This window comes from Saccopteryx bilineata, chromosome 1 (assembly GCF_036850765.1).
Source record: "Saccopteryx bilineata isolate mSacBil1 chromosome 1, mSacBil1_pri_phased_curated, whole genome shotgun sequence".
Taxonomy (NCBI): domain Eukaryota; kingdom Metazoa; phylum Chordata; class Mammalia; order Chiroptera; family Emballonuridae; genus Saccopteryx; species Saccopteryx bilineata.
In genome coordinates this window covers 207,416,879-207,440,974 of record NC_089490.1, presented here as the reverse complement: position 1 = coordinate 207,440,974, position 24,096 = coordinate 207,416,879, and the positions used below count along the sequence as shown (strand labels likewise).

The 24,096-nt window shown below is 41.1% G+C and overlaps 1 pseudogene; it reads left to right on the top strand.

Annotated features, from left to right (window-relative positions):
- Positions 1 to 1,213: 1,213 nt before the first annotated feature.
- On the top strand, positions 1,214 to 23,945 carry LOC136319451 (histone-lysine N-methyltransferase PRDM7-like; annotated as a pseudogene).
- Positions 23,946 to 24,096: the final 151 nt, after the last annotated feature.

The window sequence follows — 24,096 nt, the reverse complement described above, 5'->3', positions numbered from 1 at the left end:
CTTGTTCTTTATTTTAAATATTGTATTTGTTCCCATTTTGTTTTTTTACTTTAAAATAAGATATGTGCAGTGTGCATAGGGATTTGTTCATAGTTTTTTTTATAGTCCGGCCTGCCAATGGTCGGAGGGACAGTGAACTGGCCCCCTGTGTAAAAAGTTTGGGGACCCCTGATATAGAAGTTCTAAAACATCATGCAACAGAAAATAAAAAAAAAATTGTCCCCCAGTGATTAAAACAGGACACGCAAAGCACACACCACGCAGTGCCTTTTACACCAGGCAGACCTGCCCAAATTAAAAGGGCAAGGAGGCTCACACACCCCAGGTGGCCCATTCAGAACCCACTCTTTCAGGCCAGGCCACACAACAGGCACTGCATACTACCGGCAGGCTGAAACTATTCAACACACAATGTAACAAAGACAACTTTTTCAAGACTGGGTGAGATGACTATTCCATTCAACTCAAAGGAACAAAAACAGACAGTCAAACAAAATGGGGAGACAGAAGAATATACCCCAAATGAAGGAACAAGGGAAAAAGGCCAGAGAAATATCCTAATGAAATGAAGATGGGTAATTGGACAGATAAAGAATTCAAAGCAAACAGTCATAACGATGTTCAATAAACTTGAGAGTAGAATAGAGGGGCTCAAGAGAGCACTTGAACAACAAGAAAATGTAGTAAGCTCATCGGGCTTGAGCGCTGGGACACAGGCTTGAGCGTTGGATCATACACATGACCCCCAAGGTCGCCGGTTGAGCCCAAAGGTCGCTGGCTTACAGCCCAAGTCGCTGGCTTGAGCAAGGGGATCATTAGCTGGCCCTCTGTGCATTCCTGGGGCTGGTCTCACGTGTCCCCTCTCAGGACACCCCATCACGAGTGCGCACACGCGTGCGAATGCGCGTCTGTGGGCCAAGGACATCGGGGCTGGGCGTGCTGGGTGGCCGGAGCATGGATGTGGATAGGAGCCCACAGGTCAGCGCTAAGGGAGCGGCGGAGAGGGCTTGAGCTGCCCTGCAGGTGAGCACCAACCAGGTGGCGGGCTCCTATCCTCCTAGGTCCAGGGAAACCTGGACCTAGCCAGGGGAGGGGCGGTTCCTGCCAGGCGCTGCGCGGGGTCACGTGGCCACGTCTCTCCCACCCCGCCCCCCCCAGGCCCCTGACGCCTTCAGAACTTCCGATTCTACTTCTCCCAGGAGGGGTGACTGCCATGGGCGACTGGGAGAATGCGCGTTGCTGGAAAATGAAGAGGAACCAGCACACGCTGCTGCGCACAGGTAAGGAGGTGCGGGAACCGGGCGGGGACTGTGGGACATTACAGGAGCTGACCCAGTGTCGAAGCTGCTCCTTCAAGTGTTTTGCTTTCCGGATCACAGTTTTGTTTCTCCCCAGGCCTTAGAGCCCCTCAGCCCGCTTGCTGGCAGGCCACCAGACCCCCGGCGGAGGACACTGAGGACTCTCATGAAGAATGGACTCTGAGGCAGTGAGGTGAGGGGCGCAGGCAAGCTTCCCTTTTGAAACCGACCTGGTGTCAGCCCCTCCCCTCAGTCTCAGCAGCTAACGAGGGACAGAGCTTGCATTTAGCAAACGGGCGGAATGCAAACAGTGCATTGTGCAGTATGGGGCAATTTGCTACACTGCTTCCATGTGTAAATAATTACACATATTTATACAATAGATGTGTTAATGAGCAGGAACAGTATGAAAATATAAAAGCACGTAAGAAATAACTCATTCAGAACACTTGTCATCACAAGAGGGGAGGAAGGTCTGGCCAGTGAGCAGTGCTCCAGGACAAGGCTGTCTGGGCAACGCTGGCCACATTGCAGATGGGAAAGGAATAATCATGGTGATTAAGGCAGCTGGGGTTGTGGGCCAGGGTAGGGACCATTGTATCAGGCCCTGTGTCAGCCATCTCTTCAGTGTGTCTGGTTTCACGAGAGTGTGGTCAATAAGGTCCTTCCACTTTCATGAGTCTAGCATTGAAACACAGCTGAAGTCCAGATGTGATCTCTAACTTGACCCAAATGGTTTCTGTGGTCCACAGACCTGAGGCTCTGTTCCCAAGACTGTTCGGTGCTGACCAGAATCTGATGATTAAGGAAAGGCAAGGACGGTTAAATGTGTAAACGTGAAAGGATAAGGAAAGGAGGCAAGTTGTCACTGTACCATTAGACTGGACAAGGCTACTCTGAAACAAGAAGATAGAAAGGAGCCCTGGCCAAGTTGCTTAATTCGTTAAAGAGTCATCCCGATACATCAAAGTTGTGGGTTTGATATTCAGTCAGGGCCCATATAAGAATCAACCATTGGCCTGACCAGGCAGTGGCACAGTAGATAGAGCATCAGACTGGGATGCAGAGAACCCTGGTTCGAGACCCCGAGGTCGCCAGCTTGAGCATGGGCTTATCTTGTTTGAGCAAAAGCTCACCAGCTTGGACCCAAGGTCATTGGCTCAAGCAAGGGGTTACTTGGTCTGCTGAAGGCCGGTGGTCAAGGCACATATAAGAAAAAAATCAATGAACAACTAAGGTGTTGCAACGCGCAACAAAAAACTAATGATCGATGCTTCTCGTCTCTCTGTTCCTGTCTGTCCCTGTCTATCCCTCTCTCTGACTCTGTTTCTGTAAAAAAAAAAAAAAAAAAAAAAAAAGAATCAACCATTGAAGCCTGACCAGGTGGTAGCAGAGAGGATAGAATATCAACCTGGGATGATGAGGACCCAGGTTCCAAACCCCAAGGTTGCGGGCTTGAGGATGGGTACTGGCTTGAATTTGGAATCGTAGATGTTACCCCATGGTCACTGGCTTGAAGATCAAGGTTGCAGGCTTGAGCCCAAGATTGCTGGTTTGAGCAAGGGGTCACTGGCTCAACTAGAGTCCCCTGGTCAAGGCACATATGAGAAAGCAATCAGTGAACAACTAAGGTACTGCAGCTATAAGTTGATGCTTTTCATCCCTCTCCCTTCCTGTCTGTCTGTCTCTCTAGCTAAAAGAAAAGAGAAAAGAAAGAATAATCAACCACTAAATGCATAAATCAGTGGAACAACAAGTCAATATTTCTCTCTCTCTCTCTCTTCCCTCATCCCTCTGTAAAATCAATAAAAAATTAATTTATTGATTTTTAGAAAGAGGAGTGAGAGAGAGAGAAAGAGAGAAGGGGTGGCAGAGAAGAACAGGAAGCATCAACTTGTAGTAGTTGCTTCTTGTATGTGTCTTGACCAGGCAAGCCTGGGGTTATTAACTGGTGACCTCAGTGTTCCAGGTGGCTGCTTTATCCACTGTGCCACCACAGGTCAAGCAAATTTTTTTAAAATTTTAAAAAAGACAAAAAGGAGAAAGTGTTATGTTAAAAAAAATGGATTTTCTGTCCAGTTAAGTGAACTTTATTATATTTTTGACATGAATGGCCAATTTTATTTTCTTTTTTATTTTAGTGAGGGGGGGTGGGACAGACTGGCTGAAAGGGAGAGAGATGAGAAGCAACAATTCTTCATTGTACCTCCTTAGTTGTTCATTGATTGTATTCTCATATGTGCCTTGACTGGGGGCAACAACACAGTGAATGACCCTTGCTCAAGCCAGCTACTTTTGACTTGAGCCAGCAACCATAGGGTCATGCCTATGATCCCACATTCAAGCCAGCGACCCTGTGCTCAAGCTGGTGAGCCTGCACTCAGGCCAGATTAGCCCACACTGAAGCCAGCAGCCTCGAGGTTTCAAACCTGGTCCTCAGCTTCACAGTCCATCCTGGAGAAGTGAGACAACACTCTGGACAACACTCTAGATCGGTGTTTCCCAACGTGGGGCCCATGCCCCACAGGGGGCAATTCGATAGTTAAGGGGGGCAATTTGAAAATGGACTCAACACGACTTTAACTCTTTCACCCCGGGCCATTTAAATGCAATGCTATATCGGTGCCAAATTTAACAAAAAATGCAATTCTTAAATAATTGCGGTAAATAATTATTAAGTGTAATTTTGTTTGACGAGACCAAAATATCAACTGGGTGATTGGCGTTGTCAAGTAAACTTCGTCCTGGGTTCACCGCGGAGTGTGCCATCTGCCGCAGGGAACCCCAGACGTTTTAAAAACTCACTAAACAATGCAGTTATTCTCACCTAATTGGCCCATCGCAACTTCTGTAGTGTTTCACATCATTCAGTTGGTGTTAATTTGAAATAAGTGTCAGTCAAAACTGTGTAAAAGCTTGTTGATTTAATAAATATACATATATATATTGTATAGATATAATTGGTGAGTATTTGATTTTATTTTTATCAATATTAAACTCCATATTAAGTACTTCTTGCATCGGGGTTAGAAAGCACTAATATTTTATAAATATTATTGGGGCTATAATAGTGCATGCATGACAATTTTAATTTTAGAAGCATAACTTTCCAGAAAATTTTGTCGAGTGGAAAAAATATAGATACCTTTTGATTTGCGGTGGTAGTGTAGTAAATGTGTTATATACATTTAAATAAATATGAATTTTTAGTATACATTTACTCTATGTCACATTGAATATATTTTAACACATATTTTAATATTAGTTTTTAATTGATCTTATTTTTATTTCCTATAGCCCATAGTAAAATGAGTGGTGTAAGCAAGAAAAAAACTTGTCAATATTCTGAGGAACATTTAATTTTATTTTTTTAATGGGGTGACATCAATAAATCAGGTTACATATATTCAAAGATCAACAAGTCCAGGTTATCTTGTCTTTCAATTATGTTGCATACCCATCACCCAAAGTCAGATTGTCCTCTGTCACCTTCTATCTAGTTTTCTTTGTGCCCCTCCCCCTCCCCCTTTCCCTCTCCCTTTCCCCCCTCCCCCCATAACCACCACACTCTTATCAATGTCTCTTAGTTTCACTTTTATGTCCCACCTACGTATGGAATAATGCAGTTCCTGTTTTTTTCTGATTTACTTATTTCACTTCGTATAATGTTATCAAGATCCCACCATTTTGCTGTAAATGATCCGATGTCATCATTCCTTATGGCTGAGTAGTATTCCATAGTGTATATGTGCCACATCTTCTTTATCCAGTCGTCTATTGATGGGCTTTTTGGTTGTTTCCATGTCCTGGCCACTGTGAACAATGCTGCAATGAACATGGGGCTGCATGTGTCTTTACGTATCAATGTTTCTGAGTTTTGGGGGTATATACCCAGTAGAGGGATTGCTGGGTCATAAGGTAGTTCTATTTTCAGTTTTTTGAGGAACCACCATACTTTCTTCCATAATGGTTGTACTACTTTACATTCCCACCAACAGTGTATGAGGGTTCCTTTTTCTCCACAGCCTCTCCAACATTTGCTATTACCTGTCTTGTTAATAATAGCTAATCTAACAGGTGTGAGGTGGTATCTCATTGCAGTTTTGATTTGCATTTCTCTAATAACTAAAGAAGATGAGCATCTTTTCATATATCTGTTGGCCATTTGTACTTCCTCCTGGGAGAAGTGTCTGTTCATGTCCTGAGGAACATTTAAAATTTGGGTTCATACCCGCTGTTCACGATGAGCGGATGGATTCCTTTTTGTCTTTTATGCCAGCAATGCTTGACCAATGAATCAATGAAATGAGGTCGTCTTGAGGCTCATTTGAAGGCGAAACATAGTGCTCATATTAATTCAGATTTGAGTTACTTTAAAACTTTAAAGAAAAATTTTGAAAAAAGAACATTAAAGTCTCTATTTACTGCTCATACTTCAACTAATAATCGTGTTCTTGAGGCTAGTTATCAAATTTCTTTATTCATCGCTAAAACTGGAGAAAATCACAATATAGGAGAGAATTTAATAAAACCATCAATATCAGCATTTCTTTTTTTTTTTTTTTTTCATTTTTCTGAAGCTGGAAACAGAGAGAGACAGTCAGACAGACTGCCGCATGCGCCCGACCGGGATCCACCCGGCACCCCCACCAGGGGCGATGCTCTGCCCACCAGGGGGCGATGCTCTGCCCATCCTGGGCATCGCCATGTTGCGACCAGAGCCACTCTAGTGCCTGAGGCAGAGGCCACAGAGCCATCCCCAGCGCCCAGGCCCTCTTTGCTCCAATGGAGCCTTGGCTGCGGGAGGGGAAGAGAGAGACAGAGAGGAAAGCGCGGCAGAGGGGTGGAGAAGCAAATGGGCACTTCTCCTGTGTGCCCTGGCCGGGAATCAAACCCGGGTCCTCCGCACGCTAGGCCGACGCTCTACCGCTGAGCCAACCGGCCAGGGCCAATATCAGCATTTCTTAAAACGGTTCTTGAAAAAGATGACAAAGATGTAAAAGCTATGCCACTCAGTGACAATACTGTTAGCAGAAGAATAGACGAAATGAGTGAGGATATTGAAAAACAACTTATTGAAAAGCTGAAAACAAGAAAATTCTCCTTGCAAATGGATGAATCAACTTTGAGAGACAGTGAGGCAGTATTGATAACTTACGTAAGATATATTGGTAAAGGACATTTTGCTGAAGAAATGTTGTTCTGTAAAAGATTAGAAAGCACCACTACCTCCAAAGATATATATATAATAAGCTAAAAAAACTACTTAGATGTCAATGATATACCAATGAAAAATATAACATCTTGTGCTGCAAATGGTGCTCCCAATATGATGGGCAAGAAAAATGGCTGCTTAAAATTGATGAAAGATGCAAATCCAGAAATGATTCTTGTGCATTGTGTTATTCATAGGGAAAACTTGGTAGCTAAAAACATCTTGCCTGTTCTGAATGAAGTATTACATACAGTAATAAAGTGTGTTAATGCTATTAAAGCTAGTGCCAAATGTAAGCGTCTTTTCAAGCTATTTTGTGAAGAACAAAATGAAGACCATGTGAGACTTTTACTTCATACTGAAGTAAGATGGCTATCTAAAGGAAACTGTTTGAAAAGATTTATGGAACTGTTTGATACTCTTAATGATTTTTTTAAATAAATTTTTATTAATGGTAATGGGATGACATTAATAAATCAGGGTACATATATTCAAAGAAAACATGTCTAGGTTATTTTGTCATTAAATTATGTTGCATACCCCTCACCCAAAGTCAGATTGTCCTCCGCCACCCTCTATCTAGTTCTCTGTGCCCCTCCCCCTCCCCCTAACTCTCTCCCTCCCTCCCTCCCATGTCCTCCCTCCCCCCACCCCTGGTAACCACCACACTCTTGTCCATGTCTCTTAGTCTCATTTTTATGTTCCACCAATGTATGGAATCATGTAGTTCTTGTTTTTTTCTGATTTACTTATTTCACTCCTTATAATGTTATCAAGATCCCACCATTTTGCTATAAATGATCTGATGTCATCATTTCTTATGGCTGAGTAGTATTCCATAGTGTATATGTGCCACATCTTCTTTATCCAGTCTTCTAAAAAGTTTTTGCTCAGCAAGAGAAACTGATATAAAAATAAACAGACAGCCAACTAAATGGGAAATGATATTTTCAAACAACAGCTCAGATAAGGGCCTAATATACTCTTAGTGATTTTTTAAGCGACAAACCTGAAATGAAGTATCTGTTAACAATAGATGGTAAAGCATTTGTGAGTTATTCAGCCGATATCTTTGAAAAACTAAATATATTAAATAAGCAACTTCAAGGAACAAATAAAACTCTTGTTGATGCAAAAGCAAAGATATTTGGTTTCATTACCAATATTGAGTTATGTCAGAAACATATTAACAACAAAAACTTTAAAGTTTCATTGGCTCCAAAAATGTGAAGTAACTGATATCGCTTTACTTGTTATTGTCAATCATTTGAATATTCTATCGGCTGATTTAAAAGAAAGATTTTCTGATTTAAAACAAATTGATTTCCCAACATGGATGATGCAGCCAATGTTAGTGGATTTGTCTGATATATCAAATATGCAGTATCAAAAAGAACTCGCAGAATTGCAAAATGATGAGTCAGTTAAAGCTTTATTTAATATCAAAGAAGCAATGGCATGGCTTTGTGAGGAAACAGAAATCAAATACCCAAATTCAACCAAATGTGCAAGAAAACTATTGCTACCATTTCCATCTTCATTTTTAGCTGAATGTGGATTTAGTGCTGTAAATGATTTACTGGTAAAAAAAAGAAATTGGCTGGATATAACACAATGTGGAGACTTGAGACTAAAGCTAACCAAATTGGAACCTAATATAAAATCTCTGTGCAGCAAGCATCAAGCGCAAGGATCACACTAAATTAAAATAATAAATTAATATAGAAAAATCTGTATTAAAATTATTTGGAATTTAAATTTCTGTTTTTTATTATATGTTTTGAAATTTTACTTACTGTGTTTGTTAACAATTTCATAGTGATTTCTTCCTAGAACCTATCATTTATGTTTATTAAGTGAACAAGTCAATTTTTAATGTTAAAAATTATGTATGTTACATAGGGGGGGACATAAAAATTTTAGAAAGGTTAAGGTGGGGCATGGCACAAAAAAGGTTGGGAAACACTGCTCTAGATGAAAATTGGTTAAGAGAAAATCATTTGTAGATTTCAGTTCCTCTGATCCTCTAGAAAGGCTAATAAGTATGGCCTAGGAATGTGGGGTGGACTTTGCATAAACCTGGATTTAAGTTCTACTAAACTGAGAGTGAATTTAGCACTGGAGCTTTGAGCAAATCTTACAATTCTCTGAGCTCTTGAATGCTAATGTGTAAGGTGAAGATACATGCATATATTCTTTGATAATATTCAATTCAATTTATTTATTTGGGCATGTATTCACTTATTTTTTTTTCTTTTTTTTTTTTTTTATATAATTTTATTTTTTTAATGGGGTGACATCAATAAATCAGGATACATATATTCAAAGATAACAAGTCCAGGTTATCTTGTCGTTCAATTATGTTGCATACCCACCACCCAAAGTCAGATTGTCCTCTGTCACCTTCTATCTTGTTTTCTTTGTGCCCCTCCCACCCCCTATCCCTCTCCCATTCCCCCCTCCCCCCCGTAACCACCACACTCTTATCAATGTCTCTTAGTTTCACTATTATGTCCCACCTACGTATGGAATAATACAGTTCCTGTTTTTTTCTGATTTACTTATTTCGCTTCGTATCATGTTATCAAGATCCCACCATTTTGCTGTAAATGTTCCGATGTCATCATTTCTTATGGCTGAGTAGTATTCCATAGTGTATATGTGCCACATCTTCTTTATCCAGTCATCTATTGATGGGCTTTTTGGTTGTTTCCATGTCCTGGCCACTGTGAACAATGCTGCAATAAACATGGGGCTGCATGTGTCTTTCCGTATCAATGTTTCTGAGTTTTGGGGATATATACCCAGTAGAGGGATTGCTGGGTCATAAGGTAGTTCTATTTTCAGTTTTTTGAGGAACCACCATACTTTCTTCCATAATGGTTGTACTACTTTACATTCCCACCAACAGTGTATGAGGGTTCCTTTTTCTCCACAGCCTCTCCAACATTTGCTATTACCTGACTTGCTAATAACAGCTAATCAAACAGGTGTGAGGTGGTATCTCATTGCCGTTTTGATTTGCATTTCTCTAATAGCTAAAGAAGATGAGCATCTTTTCATATATCTGTTGGCCATCTGTATTTCTTCCTGTGAGAAGTGTCTATTTATATCCTCTTCCCATTTTTTTATTGGATTGTTTGTTTGTTTGTTGTTGAGTTTTATGAGTTCTTTGTATATTTTGGATATTAGGCCCTTATCTGAGCTGTTGTTTGAAAATATCATTTCCCATTTAGTTGGCTTTCTGTTTATTTTGTTATCAGTTTCCCTTGCTGAGCAAAAACTTCTTAGTCTGATGTAGTCCCATTCATTAATTTTTGCCTTCACTTCTCTTGCCATTGGAGTCAAATTCATAAAATGCTCTTTAAAACCCAGGTCCATGAGTTGAGTACCTATGTCTTCTTCTATGTACTTAATTGTTTCAGGTCTTATGTTTAGATCTTTGATCCATTTTGAGTTAATTTTTGTACAGGGGGAGAGACTGTAGTCCAGTTTCATTCTTTTGCATGTGGCTTTCCAGTTTTCCCAGCACCATTTATTGAAGAGGCTTTCTTTTCTCCATTGTGTGTTGTTGGCCCCTTTATCAAAAATTATTTGACTATATATATGTGGTTTTATTTCTGGACTTTCTATTCTGTTCCATTGGTCTGAGTGTCTATTTTTCTGCCAATACCATGCTGTTTTGATTGTCGTGGCCCTATAATAGAGTTTGAAGTCAGGTATTGTTATGCCCCCAGCTTCATTCTTTTTCTTTAGGATTGCTTTGGCTATTCGGGGTTTTTTATAGTTCCATATAAATCTGATGATTTTTTGCTCTATTTCTTTAAAAAATGTCATTGGAATTTTGATGAGAATTGCATTAAATTTGTATATTGCTTTGGGTAATATAGCCATCTTGATTATATTTATTCTTCCTAGCCAAGAACAAGGTATATTCTTCCATCTCATTATATCTTTTTCGATTTCCCTTAACAATGGTTTATAGTTTTCATTATATAAGTCCTTTACATTCTTTGTTATGTTTATTCCTAAGTATTTTATTTTTTTTGTTGCAATCGTGAAGGGGATTATTCTTTTGAGTTCCTTCTCAGTTGTTTCATTGTTGGCATATAGAAAGGCTATTGACTTCTGTATGTTAATTTTGTATCCTGCGACCTTACTGTATTGGCTTATTGTTTCTAGTAGTCTTTTTGTGGATTCTTTGGGGTTTTCGATGTATAGGATCATATCATCTGCAAAAAGTGATACCTTTACTTCTTCTTTTCCGATATGGATGCCTTTTATTTCTTTGTCTTGTCTGATTGCTCTGGCTGGAACCTCTAGTACCACATTAAATAAGAGTGGAGAGAGTGGACAACCCTGTCTTGTTCCTGATTTAAGGGGGAAAGCCTTCAGTTTAGTGCCATTTAATATGATGTTAGCTGATGGTTTATCATATATGGCCTTTATCATGTTGAGATATTTTCCTTCTATACCCATTTTGTTGAGAGTCTTAAACATAAAATTGTGTTGTATTTTATCGAAAGCCTTTTCTGCGTCTATTGATAAGATCATGTGGTTTTTGTTCTTTGTTTTGTTGATATGGTGTATTACCTTAACCGTTTTACGTATGTTGAACCATCCTTGAGATTCTGGGATGAATCCCACTTGATCATGATGTATTATTTTTTTAATATGTTGTTGTATTCGATTTGCTAGTATTTTGTTTAGTATTTTAGCATCTGTATTCATTAGAGATATTGGTCTGTAGTTTTCTTTTTTTGTGCCATCCTTGCCTGGTTTTGGGATGAGGGTTATGTTGGCCTTATAAAATGTGTTTGGAAGTATTGCTTCTTCTTCAATTTTTTGGAAGACTTTGAGTAGAATAGGAACCAAGTCTTCTTTGAATGTTTGATAAAATTCGCTGGTATAGCCGTCAGGGCCTGGACTTTTATTTTTGGGGAGGTTTTTAATGGTTTTTTCTATTTCTTCTCTACTGATAGGTCTGTTTAGGCTTTCTGCTTCTTCTTGACTCAGTCTAGGAAGGTTGTATTGTTCTAGGAATTTATCCATTTCTTCTAGGTTGTTGAATTTAGTGGCATAAAGTTTTTCATAGTATTCTATAATAATTCTTTGTATATCCACGGTGTCCGTGGTGATTTCTCCTCTTTCATTTTGGATTTTGTTTATATGAGTTCTTTCTCTTTTTTCCTTGGTAAGTCTTGCCAAGGGTTTGTCAATTTTGTTGATCTTTTCAAAGAACCAGCTCCTTGTTCTATTAATTTTTTCTATAGTTTTTCTGTTCTCTAATTCATTTATTTCTGCTCTGATTTTTATTATTTCCTTTCTTCGGCTGGTTTTGGGTTGTCTTTGTTCTTCTTTTTCTAGTTCCTTAAGGTGGGAAGTTAAGTGGTTCACTTGGGCTCTCTCTTGTTTGTTCATATATGCCTGAAGCGATATGAACTTCCCTCTTATCACTGCTTTTGCTGCATCCCATAGATTCTGATATGTCGTATTGTCATTTTCATTAGTCTGTATATATCTTTTGATCTCTGCACTTATTTCTTCTTTGACCCATTCATTTTTTAAAAGTATGTTGTTTAGTTTCCACATTTTTGTGGGATTTTTTTCCTCTTTTTTGCAGTTGAATTCTAGTTTCAAGGCTTTATGATCAGAAAATATGCTTGGTACAACTTCAATTTTTCTGAATTTGCTGATATTGTTTTTGTGGCCCAACATATGGTCAATTCTTGAGAATGATCCATGTACACTGGAGAAAAATGTATACTCAGTCACTTTGGGATGAAATGTCCTGTAGATGTCTATCATATCCAGGTGCTCTAGTGTTTTGTTTAAGGCCACTATGTCTTTGTTGATTCTCTGTTTGGATGACCGATCTAGAGCCGTCAGCGGTGTATTGAGGTCTCCAAGTATGATTGTATTTTTGTCAGTTTTTGTTTTAAGATCAATAAGTAGCTGTCTTATATATTTTGGTGCTCCTTGGTTTGGTGCATATATATTAAGAATTGTTATGTCTTCTTGATTCAGTGTCCCCTTAGCCATTATGAAATGGCCATTTTTGTCTCTAAGTACTTTTCCTGTCTTGTAGTCAGCATTATCCGATATGAGTATTGCTACACCTGCTTTTTTTTGGATGTTATTTGCTTGGAGTATTGTTTTCCAGCCTTTCACTTTGAGTTTGTTTTTATCCTTGTTACTTAGATGAGTTTCCTGTAGGCAGCATACAGTTGGATTTTCTTTTTTAATCCATTCTGCTACTCTGTGCCTTTTTATTGGTGAGTTTAATCCATTTACATTTAGTGTAATTATTGAAACTTGTGAGTTCCCTATTGCCATTTTATATCTTGCTTTCTGTTAGTTTTGTGTCTTGTTTGATCCTTCTCTTTCGTTTTTCTATCTTTTGTTTTTATTTGGTTGTATTCCATACATCTTTCCTCTGTTGCTATCTTTTTTATCTCATGTGCTTCTGTGGTGGTTTTTTCAATGGTGGTTACCTTTGAGTAATGAAAAGGGTCCCTACCCTGTTCATTGTAGTGAACTATTTTGTGAGTACTTTTGCACTCCATCGTCCTTTGCTACTGTTAATCTCCGTCTTCTCCCCCTCTCTCTTTTTGTTGTTGTCACAGTTTAAATTTGGTTTTATTGTGTTCTTCTTGGAGCTTTTACTTGTGGCTCTGTTTTTTTTTTGTTCTTTGTATCTGATTGGAGAACCCCCTTTAGTAATTCCTGGAGTGGGGGTTTTCTGATGATAAATTCCCTCATCTTTTCTGTATCTGTGAATGTTTTTATTTCTCCTTCGTATTTGAAGGATAGCTTTGATGGGTATAGTATTCGTGGCTGAAAGTTCCTCTCTTTCAGGACTTTAAATATTGGGGTCCACTCTCTTCTAGCTTGTAGAGTTTCTGCTGAGAAATCTGATGATAATCTAATGGGCCTTCCTTTATATGTTGTATTCTTCTTTTCCCTGGCTACCTTGAGAATTTTTTCTTTGCTGTTGGTTTGTGTCAATTTCATTGACACAATATGCCTTGGAGTAGGTTTGTTGGGGTTAAGAAAACTTGGAGTTCTGTTTGCTTCTTGAACTTGAGGCTTTAGTTCTTTCCACAGGCTTGGGAAGTTCTCATCAATTATTTGTTTAAGTATGTTCTCCATTCCATTTTCTTTCTCTTCTCCCTCTGATATACCTATTATTCTTATGTTATTCTTTTTGATGGAGTCAGATAATTCTTGTAGGGCTATCTCATTTTTTTTAATTTTTGAGTCTCTTTCTTCTTCTCTCTGTTGTGCCTCAAGTTGCTTGTCTTCTATTTCACTAATCCTCTCTTCTATCTGACCTGTTCTATTAGCTAAGCTTGTTACTTCGTTTTTCAGCTCGTGAATTGAGTTTTTCATCTCTGTTTGATTTGTTTTTATAGTTTCAATTTCCTTGGACATATATTCTTTGTGTTCATGGAGTTGTTTTCTGATTTCCCTATATTGCCTTTCTGTGTTTTCTTGTATATCTCGGAGGATTTTTAGGATTTCTATCTTGAATTCTTTGTCATTTAGCTCCAAGGTTTCCAATATATTAAATTTTTTCTCCATAGATTTTTCCTCATCTAGCTGTGTTACCTCTCTTTCTTTTGTATCCATGATATTCGATTTTCTCTTCCTTAATGGCATCTGAGGGTGGTTTTGTTGATAGTATTAATGAGATTTAATAAAGAATAAAAAGTTAAAAAATAAAAAAATAACAAATCGAAAAGAGTTGTTTTTTTAAAAAAAAAATTAATAATGAAATAAAGAAAAATAAAATAAAATAAAAATTTTTAAAAAAGGAAATTATTCCCCCCCTCTTTTTTTCCTCTCCTCTCCTCTCCCCTCTTTCTTGAGAAAATCTTGTGGTGGACTGTGAGTTCTAACAAACAATGCCTGTGATGGAGGGCCTGAATTGGGGAAAAGTAATAAAGGGGCAAAAAAGAGAGAAAGAAAAAAAAAAAAAAAAGGAAAAAAAATAAAAGAAAAAAGAAAAAAAAAAGAGCGTATGGACCCACAAAAAGCAAATAAGGAAAAAATTTGGGTCAAGAATAAAATGATTTGCTTTTAGGTGTTGGTTTTCTAAGAGTTATGATGAGAGGAATAAGAGGAAAATGGAAAAATGGGGGGACAAATAAACTTACTATTGTACTTAGTGGAACAAGAACTAGATAATATGGAGAGCCAGGGATGGGAGCACTGCTAGTGAGTTAAAAAGGTGAAGTAAAAACCCCCCAAAATGCCACAAACATAGGTTTGAGTCCCAGATAAGATAATTTGTTTGTTATTGAGGTTTGAATGAGAGGAGATGTAAAGGAGAAAGGAAGAAACTAATATAGAGGGAGAAAAGAAAGAGAGAGAGAGAAAAAAAGAGGGAACCACTAAAAGAAGAAAAAAGAAAGGAGAGAGAGAGAGAGAGTTAAGGGTTTTGGAGTGCAACCCTCATAGAGAGAAAGGAAGAGAAGAGAAATGATAATGGGAGATGTAACACTATGGGTAGTGTAGTTCAAGGAGAGGAGAGAGTAAGACCGGCAGAGAGTTAATCGGCCAAATTGGAGGAGGAAAAAAAAGTCTCAAGAATGAAGATAAGAGAAACAAACGAACAAATATAATAAAATGGGATAGGTTATAAAGTCTGCAGATTATTCTTGATTTTGAGAGGTTATCTTCTTGCTTTTTCTTTTCTCTCCCTCTTCCTGGTCAGTGACTCTGTACCCCAGGTTCTGCCCCTTTGGCACGCTCAGGTAGAGGTTTGCAGTTGATAAGTCTCTATGGCAATGTCATGTATTGTGCTTTATTCTCGTTGGGAGTCGAGGTTCATTAGCATTTATAGGCTCCGACAGTGAGAGAGTCCGTGTTCCTGGAGCCTTTCTCCTAGTCTTTCCTTCCTCAATTAGTAGCCTGATAGTCCAGGTATGGGGTTGCTGCTGCCTCTGCCTGGATAGTAAGAGGCTCAAATTGCTGGCAACTCCCCACTCTATTTCCACTCAGCACAGGGCTCTGGGTAAGGCTCAGTCAGTCAGAGCTGCTAGCATAATCAGGCGGGCTTTCCGCCCACTCGAAGACCTCTGGCTCTGCCACTCTATCCGGTAACACAAGCGGGCGCCCACTTCCGGGGCGCTTGGAGGAAACTCTCACTCACTGTCTGCAACCAGGATATCCGGCCAGCAGTCTCACGCTCTGAGTGAAACCCCCAACCGCAGGGAAAAGTTGCAGCGTTGGAATTGAGTCTCTCTCCGTCCCCGTGTGCGGCTTTTGCAAGGCGCTGCGGCGGCCCGAGATTCCGCTTTGGCCCACACAAAGGCCCCTGACTCTGCCCCTCTCTGTGATAACACGGGCGCGCACTGCCGAGGCACTCGGAGGAATCGCTCACTCCTTATCTGCGCGCGCAAACCAGGATATGAGGCCGGCCGTGGTTCCCTCTGAGTGAAACAGCCTCCAGCACGGAAAATCTCCACCGTTGGGATTAGTTCTCACTCCCTCCCATGCGTGGCTTTCCCAGGGCACTGGGGCTGCCCAGAGACTCTGCCCTCAGCCCACAGAAAGGCCTCTGACCCTGCCTCTCCGTGGGGCAACACGGGCACCCACTTCCGCGGCTTAGGAAGAAATCTCTCTTCCACTAACTGCGCACCGACCAGGAGACCGGGTAAAATGGCCGCTCCGCTTGTCTTTCTTTGTTTGGGTTTGGCGCGAGTGTTAGCTTGTATTGCCCGGGTTGCCACAGGATCAGATTTTCCTCGGCTTGGATCTCTGAGCCACAGCCTGGTTCGGCCGTTTTTGCTGCAGGGGCCTGGATCTATTCACCCCCTTTGCCCGCCTCAGTTTCTATATTCACAGTTACCAGAGAAAGCCGCCCTGTTTAGGTTAGTGAGGAAGGCGGAGCATTTCTTACTCCCTATTTCCTTCGGGGTTTGGTTATATATTTAGCCAATTTTTCACTCAATCATACCTTTGGGTGTATTGCGAAGAATCTGGAAGCTCCAAGTATAGGTTTTTCTGTTTCTGGTTGAAGATCTTGTTGAGTTTTGGGGGAGATTTATCGGTATCGCTTCCTACTCCGCCATTACTCTGACGTCATCTCTCCGTATTCACTTATTTTTTAGGTAAGATGAGGGAGATAGTGAGGCTGATTCCCATATGCATCCTTATCAGGATCTACTTGGCAATCCCAATTCTCAAGTACTAAGCTGTTTTTTAGCACCTCAGGATGATGTTTTCTGGTTAACCGAGCCATCCTCAAAACCCAGGGCCAATGCTCGAACAAATTGAGCCACTGGCTGCAGGAAAAGAAGAGGGAGAGAAGGGGAAGAGGGAGGGGTAGAGAAGATGGTCACTTTTCCTATGTACCCTGACTGGAATCACACCTGGGACATACACTGGGCCGATGCTCTATCCATTGATAGGATAGAGCCTATCCTAGCCACTGGCTAGGGCTTAAATTCAATGTAAAAGAACTGACACATACTAGTTGTCCAACAAATACATCTCTGATAATAGCAACCATATGCTGTTGGTGTTGTATACCAGGCTTTTCCTCAATACCTAACATATAATATGCCCTTAATAAAGTTGGGAAGTTACACCTCATAATGGGAAGATCTAGAAACAAAAATTGAATTGGCCATCTGTAGTCAGTGTAGAGGCTTACTATTGTAGAGGCTCTTTGCACCAATAGTTGACAAAGGATAATACCAGAGTATATAGAAGGACAGGTGATAATTTGATGGGAGGAGATTGTGTGTTTTCTGACAAACTAGGGACTGACACTCCAGACTCCACCAAACTCACTGTTCTCCAACTTAGAACTCAGGAGAAAGTAGACTGAAGTAAAGATATATAGCCTACAAGAAAGAAAAGGCCATCTGTGCCAAGAGGTCAGCAAGCCCCAGGATGATGACTACCTCTGTAAGTAACCCTCACAAAGCATGTTATCTCTTCATACAATAATTTCATCTGGTCATTTGGCCCTTAGAGCATTCCATTCCCCTAGGGACCTGCACTACAGTAGTGAGGCTTAATGATGTGAGTGCCTGGGCTCTCTCTGAAGCTCTACATGTCCTGGAACATGCACTACACCTTCCCTAATCCCTGTTGCTCTCACCCCTAGATTGTGAGAAGTGTCAGAACTTCTCCATTGACAGTTGTGATGTGCATGGGCCCCCTACATTTGTAAAAGACAGTGCAGTGGATAAGGGGCATCCAAACCATGCAGCCCTCACTCTGCCCCCTGGGTTGAGAATCAGATCATCGGACATCCCTGAAGCTGGGCTTGGAGTGTGGAACGAGGCATCTGTTCTGCCAGTGGGCCTGCACTTTGGCCCTTATGAGGGCCGGATCACAGAATATGAAGAGATAAGCAACAACGGATACTCCTGGCAGGTGAAAAGTATTTACCTCTTCCCCTATCTTGTGGCTTCCCACATCCCTCCCATGGCTTGGTGTGACCTGCCCTTCTACATACTAGGACATAGAGACTATGGTTAGTTAGCTCTAGGTACTGAGTGGACTTTGCAGACCATGGAGCTCCTGTTGAGGATTGCAGGTTAAGTGGGAACAAAATGGTACAGACACAAAGGAATGCCTCCTCCCAGCCCTGAGTGGACAGGTCAACTCAGATGTGATGAGTAAGAAAAATATCATGTCGGCCTGACCTGTGGTGGCGCAGTGGATAAAGCGTCGACCTGGAAATGCTGAGGTCGCCAGTTCAAAACCCTGGGCTTGCCTGGTCAAGGCACATATGGGAGTTGATGCTTCCAGCTCCTCCCCACCTTCTCTCTCTGTCTCTCTCTCCTCTCTCTCTCCCTCTCTCTCTCTTTCTCTATCCTCTCTAAAATGAATAAATAAAATTTAAAAAATTATTTAAAAATAAATAAATAGTTTTAATAAAAAAAAAAAAAGAAAAATATCATGTGGTCACAAGTGGCAATGCATGCAAGCTGAAAGAGCTTTGTTGACAGTAGGGTAAAATAATTCCTCTATTACCTCCTCACCTGGAAAAAACCTTTATTTTTTCTTCCTGAAATGCAGATCACCAAAGAGAGAAACTGATATGTATGTGAGTGGGAAGGATGAATCCTGGGCCAACTGGATGAGGTAAGGCCAATAAGTTTCTGGCAGTCACAGAGAACACTCATCCTCTCAGGCCCATACACCTTTCCTTCTCATCATGCCTCCCACAGTGGTCTGCCTCAATCCTCTGTTCCTCTTTTTTCTCCACTTGGTGCTCTTTCAAAACAAGAGGTATTTAGAGAAAAAAAGAGATAAAAATATAGCATATGTCCTCAAAATATAAATCTCTAGGCTAAGCAAAATTTAGCCACTGGAAAAAAACTTTGAGGGCCTGGATTACACTTTAATTAATCTAATTAACATTATTTAAGCAAGCCCTTACTATATTCCAGTTTAGAGGAAGGTATTCATTACTTAAACAGATCATATAACCCATCTTCTTATGGAGGACTAATTGCAGACAGAGTGAAACAATTAATTTTATAAATATTTAACTATAATTTTTCTATTTTTTGAGATGTGCAGAGTGCCAGGATACCTAAACCAAGGATAGCCTAAACCAATGAGGGCAGCAAATTATCCCAGCATCATTTCTAACTAGAACTGAGTTCTGAAGCCTGCAGAGAAATGATCATGGGCCACTTTCCTGAGGGGCTCTTTTATCAGGGGCTACAGAATGTGAATAAGTTATTATTGTTCTTTCTGATTTTGCTAAGACAAAGAAACTTCCAAGTCCTGGCTGGTTGGCTCAGTGGAACAACAGCAGCCCGGCCTATGGAGGTCCGGGATTCGATTCCTAGCCAGGCCACACAGAAGTGCCCATCTGCTTCTTCACCCTTACCCCTCTCCTTTATTTCTATCTCTTTCCCTCCCACAACCCAGGCTCCACTGGAGCAAAGTTGGCCCCAGCACCAAGGATGGCTCCATGGCCTCTGCCTGAGTTGTTAGAATGCCTCCAGTTGCAGTGGAGCAACACCCCTGATGGGCTGAGCATTGCCCCCTGGTGGGCATGCTGGGTGGATCCCAGTTGGGTGCATGCAGGAGTCTGTCTGCCTCTCTACTTCTCACTTTGGGTGGGGGGGGCATTCAGGTTTTTATGGGAACCTGGTTGAGGCATCAAATGCTACCTACATAAAATGTGAGTAGAATGGAGAAAGGCCTCTCAAGAAAAGATGAACTTGGGCCGAGTATTGAATGATGTGAACTAATCTAGATACAGAGTCCAACATCAAGTACCAAGTTCTGTGATATAAAACAGAACCTGATTTAGTTTAGAGAAGCTAGAGGTGACTGGGTTTTATGGCCAATCAGTGTGAGGTTATGTCTAGAATTAAATGGTATTAGGCAGAATGAGCACCGTAAGCAGGACCTGGACATAGGAAGTCGTATGACATTGTGACAGGCTCAAACATTGAACAGGAGGTTCTCCGTGAGCACTGTGAGAGTGGGCGACATCAGAGCCCAAGTGTCAGGTACAGAGATGGACAAGGATCTGAAGGTAGTAGGAACTCATCACCTGTGGGTTTCTTTTCTTTCACCTGCCTCAATCCCAGGTATGTGAACTATGCCCAGGATGATAAAGAGCAGAACCTGGTGGCCTTTCAGTATCATAGGCAGATTTTCTACCAAACCTTCAGGGTCATCAGGCCAGACTGAGCTGCTGGTCTGGTATGGTGATGAGTATGACCAGAAGCTGGGCATCAAGTGTGGCAGCAAGTGGAAGAGAGAGCTCACAGCAGCTAGAGGTGGGCACAACTGTTCTTCAAAATGGAAAGAAAAGAGAGCACTCACCTTAGAAATTTTCATGGTACATTCTAAAGTCAGTAAGATTTCAAATCAGATGCTTCAGAAATTAAGAATTCATTTCATATGCCTTTGATTCTTAGAAAAAAAAGTTTACTTTTAATTTTTTTTAAGTGAGAGTAGGAGAGACAGACAACATTTCTTCATGTGCCCTGGCCAGGATCCACCCAGCAACCCCTGTCTAAGGTCCACGCTCAGACTAGCTGAGCTATCCTCAGCGCCTGAGGTCAACACTTGAACCAACTGAGCTATTGGGCTGATGCTTAAACCAATTGAGCCACTGGCTGTGGGAGGGGAAGAGAGAGAGAAGGGGGAGAGGGAGGGGAAGAGAAGCAGATAGTCACTTTCCATGTGTGCCCTGATAGGGGATTGAACTAGGGATGTCCACATGCCGGGCCAACACTGTGCACTGAGCAAACCAGCCAGGGCCTGTTTCCTGAGGGCCACTCCTACCTAGCATACAGGGAAAGAGCAGAAGTCTGCAAATGCAGTGCTGTAATCCAAGCTGAGATGCTGGGGACCTTCCTGATTGAAGGGGGGAAATGGTGCTGTTCTCAGCTACAGGGTGGCTTGTTCCCTAAGATTTGTGTTCTTAATTTTTGGAAAATAAATTTCAGTGGGGAATCCTCTCAGAGATTACTTCATCTCCAAGTGAGAGAAGATGGGAGAGGAATGGGAATCAGGCATGTAAGAAGCATGGTTGGGGACCCTGGCTTGTTAGCTCAATTTGTTAGAGCAGAGGTAGTCAACCTTTTTATACCTACTGCCCACTTTTGTATCTCTGTTAGTAGTAAAATTTTCTAACCACCCACTGGTTCCACAGTAATGGTGATTTACAAAGTAGGGAAGTAACTTTACTTTATAAAATTTATAAAGCAGAGTTACAGCAAGTTAAAGCATATAATAATAATTACCAAGTACTTTATGTCGATTTTTGCTAAGTTTGGCAGAATAAATCTTTATAAAAAAACTTACTATAGTTAATCTATCTTTTTATTTATACTTTGGTTGCTCCACTACTGCCCACCATGAAAGCTGGAACACACACTAGTGGGTAGTAGGGACCAGGTTGACTACAACTGTGTTAGAGCATCATCCTGTAATACCAAGGTTGAGCCCGGTCAGGGCATATACAAGAAATGACCAATGACTGCATGTCTAGGTAGAATGCCGGGGTCCAGCCCCAGGGGGAATCCAGGGGTCCCACAGGAAGAGACGGTGTTGGCATGAATCGAGTGAGAGAGCCGGATTCCTTTTTCTCTTTAGCATTTACTGCCAGGCATCTCTCCCAATGGCTGGTCTAGCTTTATTTTATTTTATTTTTTTTTTTGCATTTTTCTGAAGCTGGAAACAGAGAGAGACAGTCAGACAGACTCCCGCATGCGCCCGACCGGGATCCACCCGGCATGCCCACCCGGGGGCGATGCTCTGCCCACCAGGGGGCGATGCTCTGCCCATCCTGGGCGTCGCCATGTTGCGACCCTCCTGGGTGTCGCCAGGTTGCGATCAGAGCCACTCTAGCACCTGGGGCAGAGGCCACAGAGACATCCCCAGCGCCCGGGCCATCTTTTGCTCCAATGGAGCCTTGGCTGCGGGAGGGGAAGAGAGAGACAGAGAGGAAGGCGCGGCGGAGGGGTCAAGAAGCAAATGGGCGCTTCTCCTATGTGCCCTGGCTGGGAATCGAACCCGGGTCCTCCGCACGCTAGGCCGACGCTCTACTGCTGAGCCAACCGGCCAGGGCCTTAGCTTTATTTTTATACACACACACTAAGTTACAATCACATGGTATTCAGAATACATTGATTAATAATTGTTTTTGTTTCACTATGGTTACATATTTCTAGGCAACAGTTAATTCATTTCTATAAGCTATAAATCAGGTGGTAAGTCATTCAAAGTACAGTTATACAATAACTTGAATAGCAATAACAATATTGGTACAAACTTCTAAAAGGTCAGTACTGATTAATAATTCTACCTTACCTAAGATCCTATTGTCTAGTCAAATTTTATTTATCTACTATATTCATACACTAGTTAAGTTCTAACTTTATTCTTCTCAGAGTGTTCCACCACCTGCAGGTCAGGTATGCAAGAAGAAAGGAAAGTTTCTTTACTCTACCACATGAAAAGGCTAGGGAGGTAAAGTAATGAATTAAGTGAAGGCTGAAAGGTGCTTCTGTGTATAGTTACTGTTTCCTACCTATTCATAAGTCACAATCTATTTTTTCTAACATGATTAATAAGAATGAATTCTCCTACAAAGTTAACCCTTTTCAAGGGATATCATAGCCAGCCTCTTATATCTATGAGCCCAGGCAAAGGGGCTTACAGGCTTTTCTGTGAAACTCACACCCTCTGTCTCATTTCCAAAGAAATTACTACGAATCTACAGGGAAAGCACGGTACTATTATCCCTGTGCCATAAATGATACCACACACTCAGAAAAGGGGGGGATATAAGGCCAAATTAATTCAAAAGGTCAAAGGGGGAAGTATTGTTGTGCCTTTTCTCTGCTGTGACTTTGTCAACTAGCAGCCATTTATCTTCACTGCGGTGACTTTGTCAACCAGCAGCCATTGGTCTTCTCTGCTGTGACTTTGTCAATCAGCAGTTCTTGGATCTTCTGCTGTGACCTTGGTAGCCAGCAGTTGTGGATCTTCTCTGCTGTGACCTTGTCAGCCAGCAGTCATTGATCAGCTTCCGAAAGTAGAACAATGAATAAATGCCTTTTACTTCTTCTTCTTCTTCTTCTTCTTCTTCTTCTTCTTCTTCTTCTTCTTCTTCTTCCTCCTCCTCCTCCTCCTCCTTCTTCTTCTTCTTCCTTCTTCTTCCTTCTTCTTTCTTCTTTCTTCTTTTTTCTCCTCTTCCTCCTCCATTCTTTTTCTCTCTAAAATCAATCATTTTTTAAGACATATGGTTGGGGAAATATTTTGAAACAGGACTTCACATTGTATATGAAATGGGCTGACACTGAATGAAATCAAAGGTGAATATTTGGTGTGAGACTTGAGGAAGAACATATTTTCAGTTTAACATCTGTGGGAAACTATGAGGGAAGCAATTACTAGTTGGGGCCAGTGGTCTTTCTAAATAGCTGTGTTAAAACTACATGTATATAGGAAAGGTCAGCATTGTTCCACCCGTACAAGGGGTAAAACAGACCCTGATGCTACTTGACAGTCCCTCATCTGGAAATGTGTGGAAAGGACCCTTGATATGGGCTTTCTGGATTTCTAAAGACTATATAGTACATAAAAATTAAAAGAGAAAACAGAGTATAAAGAAACACTTTGTAGGAGACAGAGATTATACTGTCAACCCCATAAGAATGACTCGTGGGAGATGTCATAACAGCACACAAAACATACAGCCCAGGCAGCCTTAACCACCTCTTTCCTGACCAAAATTTTCTCTTCAGCAGAATGAAAGCCAGAGATACAACCATGTTCCTCCTCTGTGGTCTTTTCCAGTCAGAAATTTCTCAGTGAAAACATAGGATGCAATAACCCCTCTCAGAGTCTCCCAGGAACATCTACAAGAAAACATCTCCAATCAGAGAATCCTGCCCAGAGGATCCAAATCAGCAGCAGCAATGTACTGATACACACAGCTGGGATGACAAAGCTGAAGGTCAAGAGGTCAAACAAAGTCCAAACCTTTGCTTAAAAAAACCAGGCAAAGGAGGACTTCAAGGGCCTTTTTAAAAGCTCCCAAAGGACACATGGGGAGCTCTAGTGAGCAAGAGAGAATGA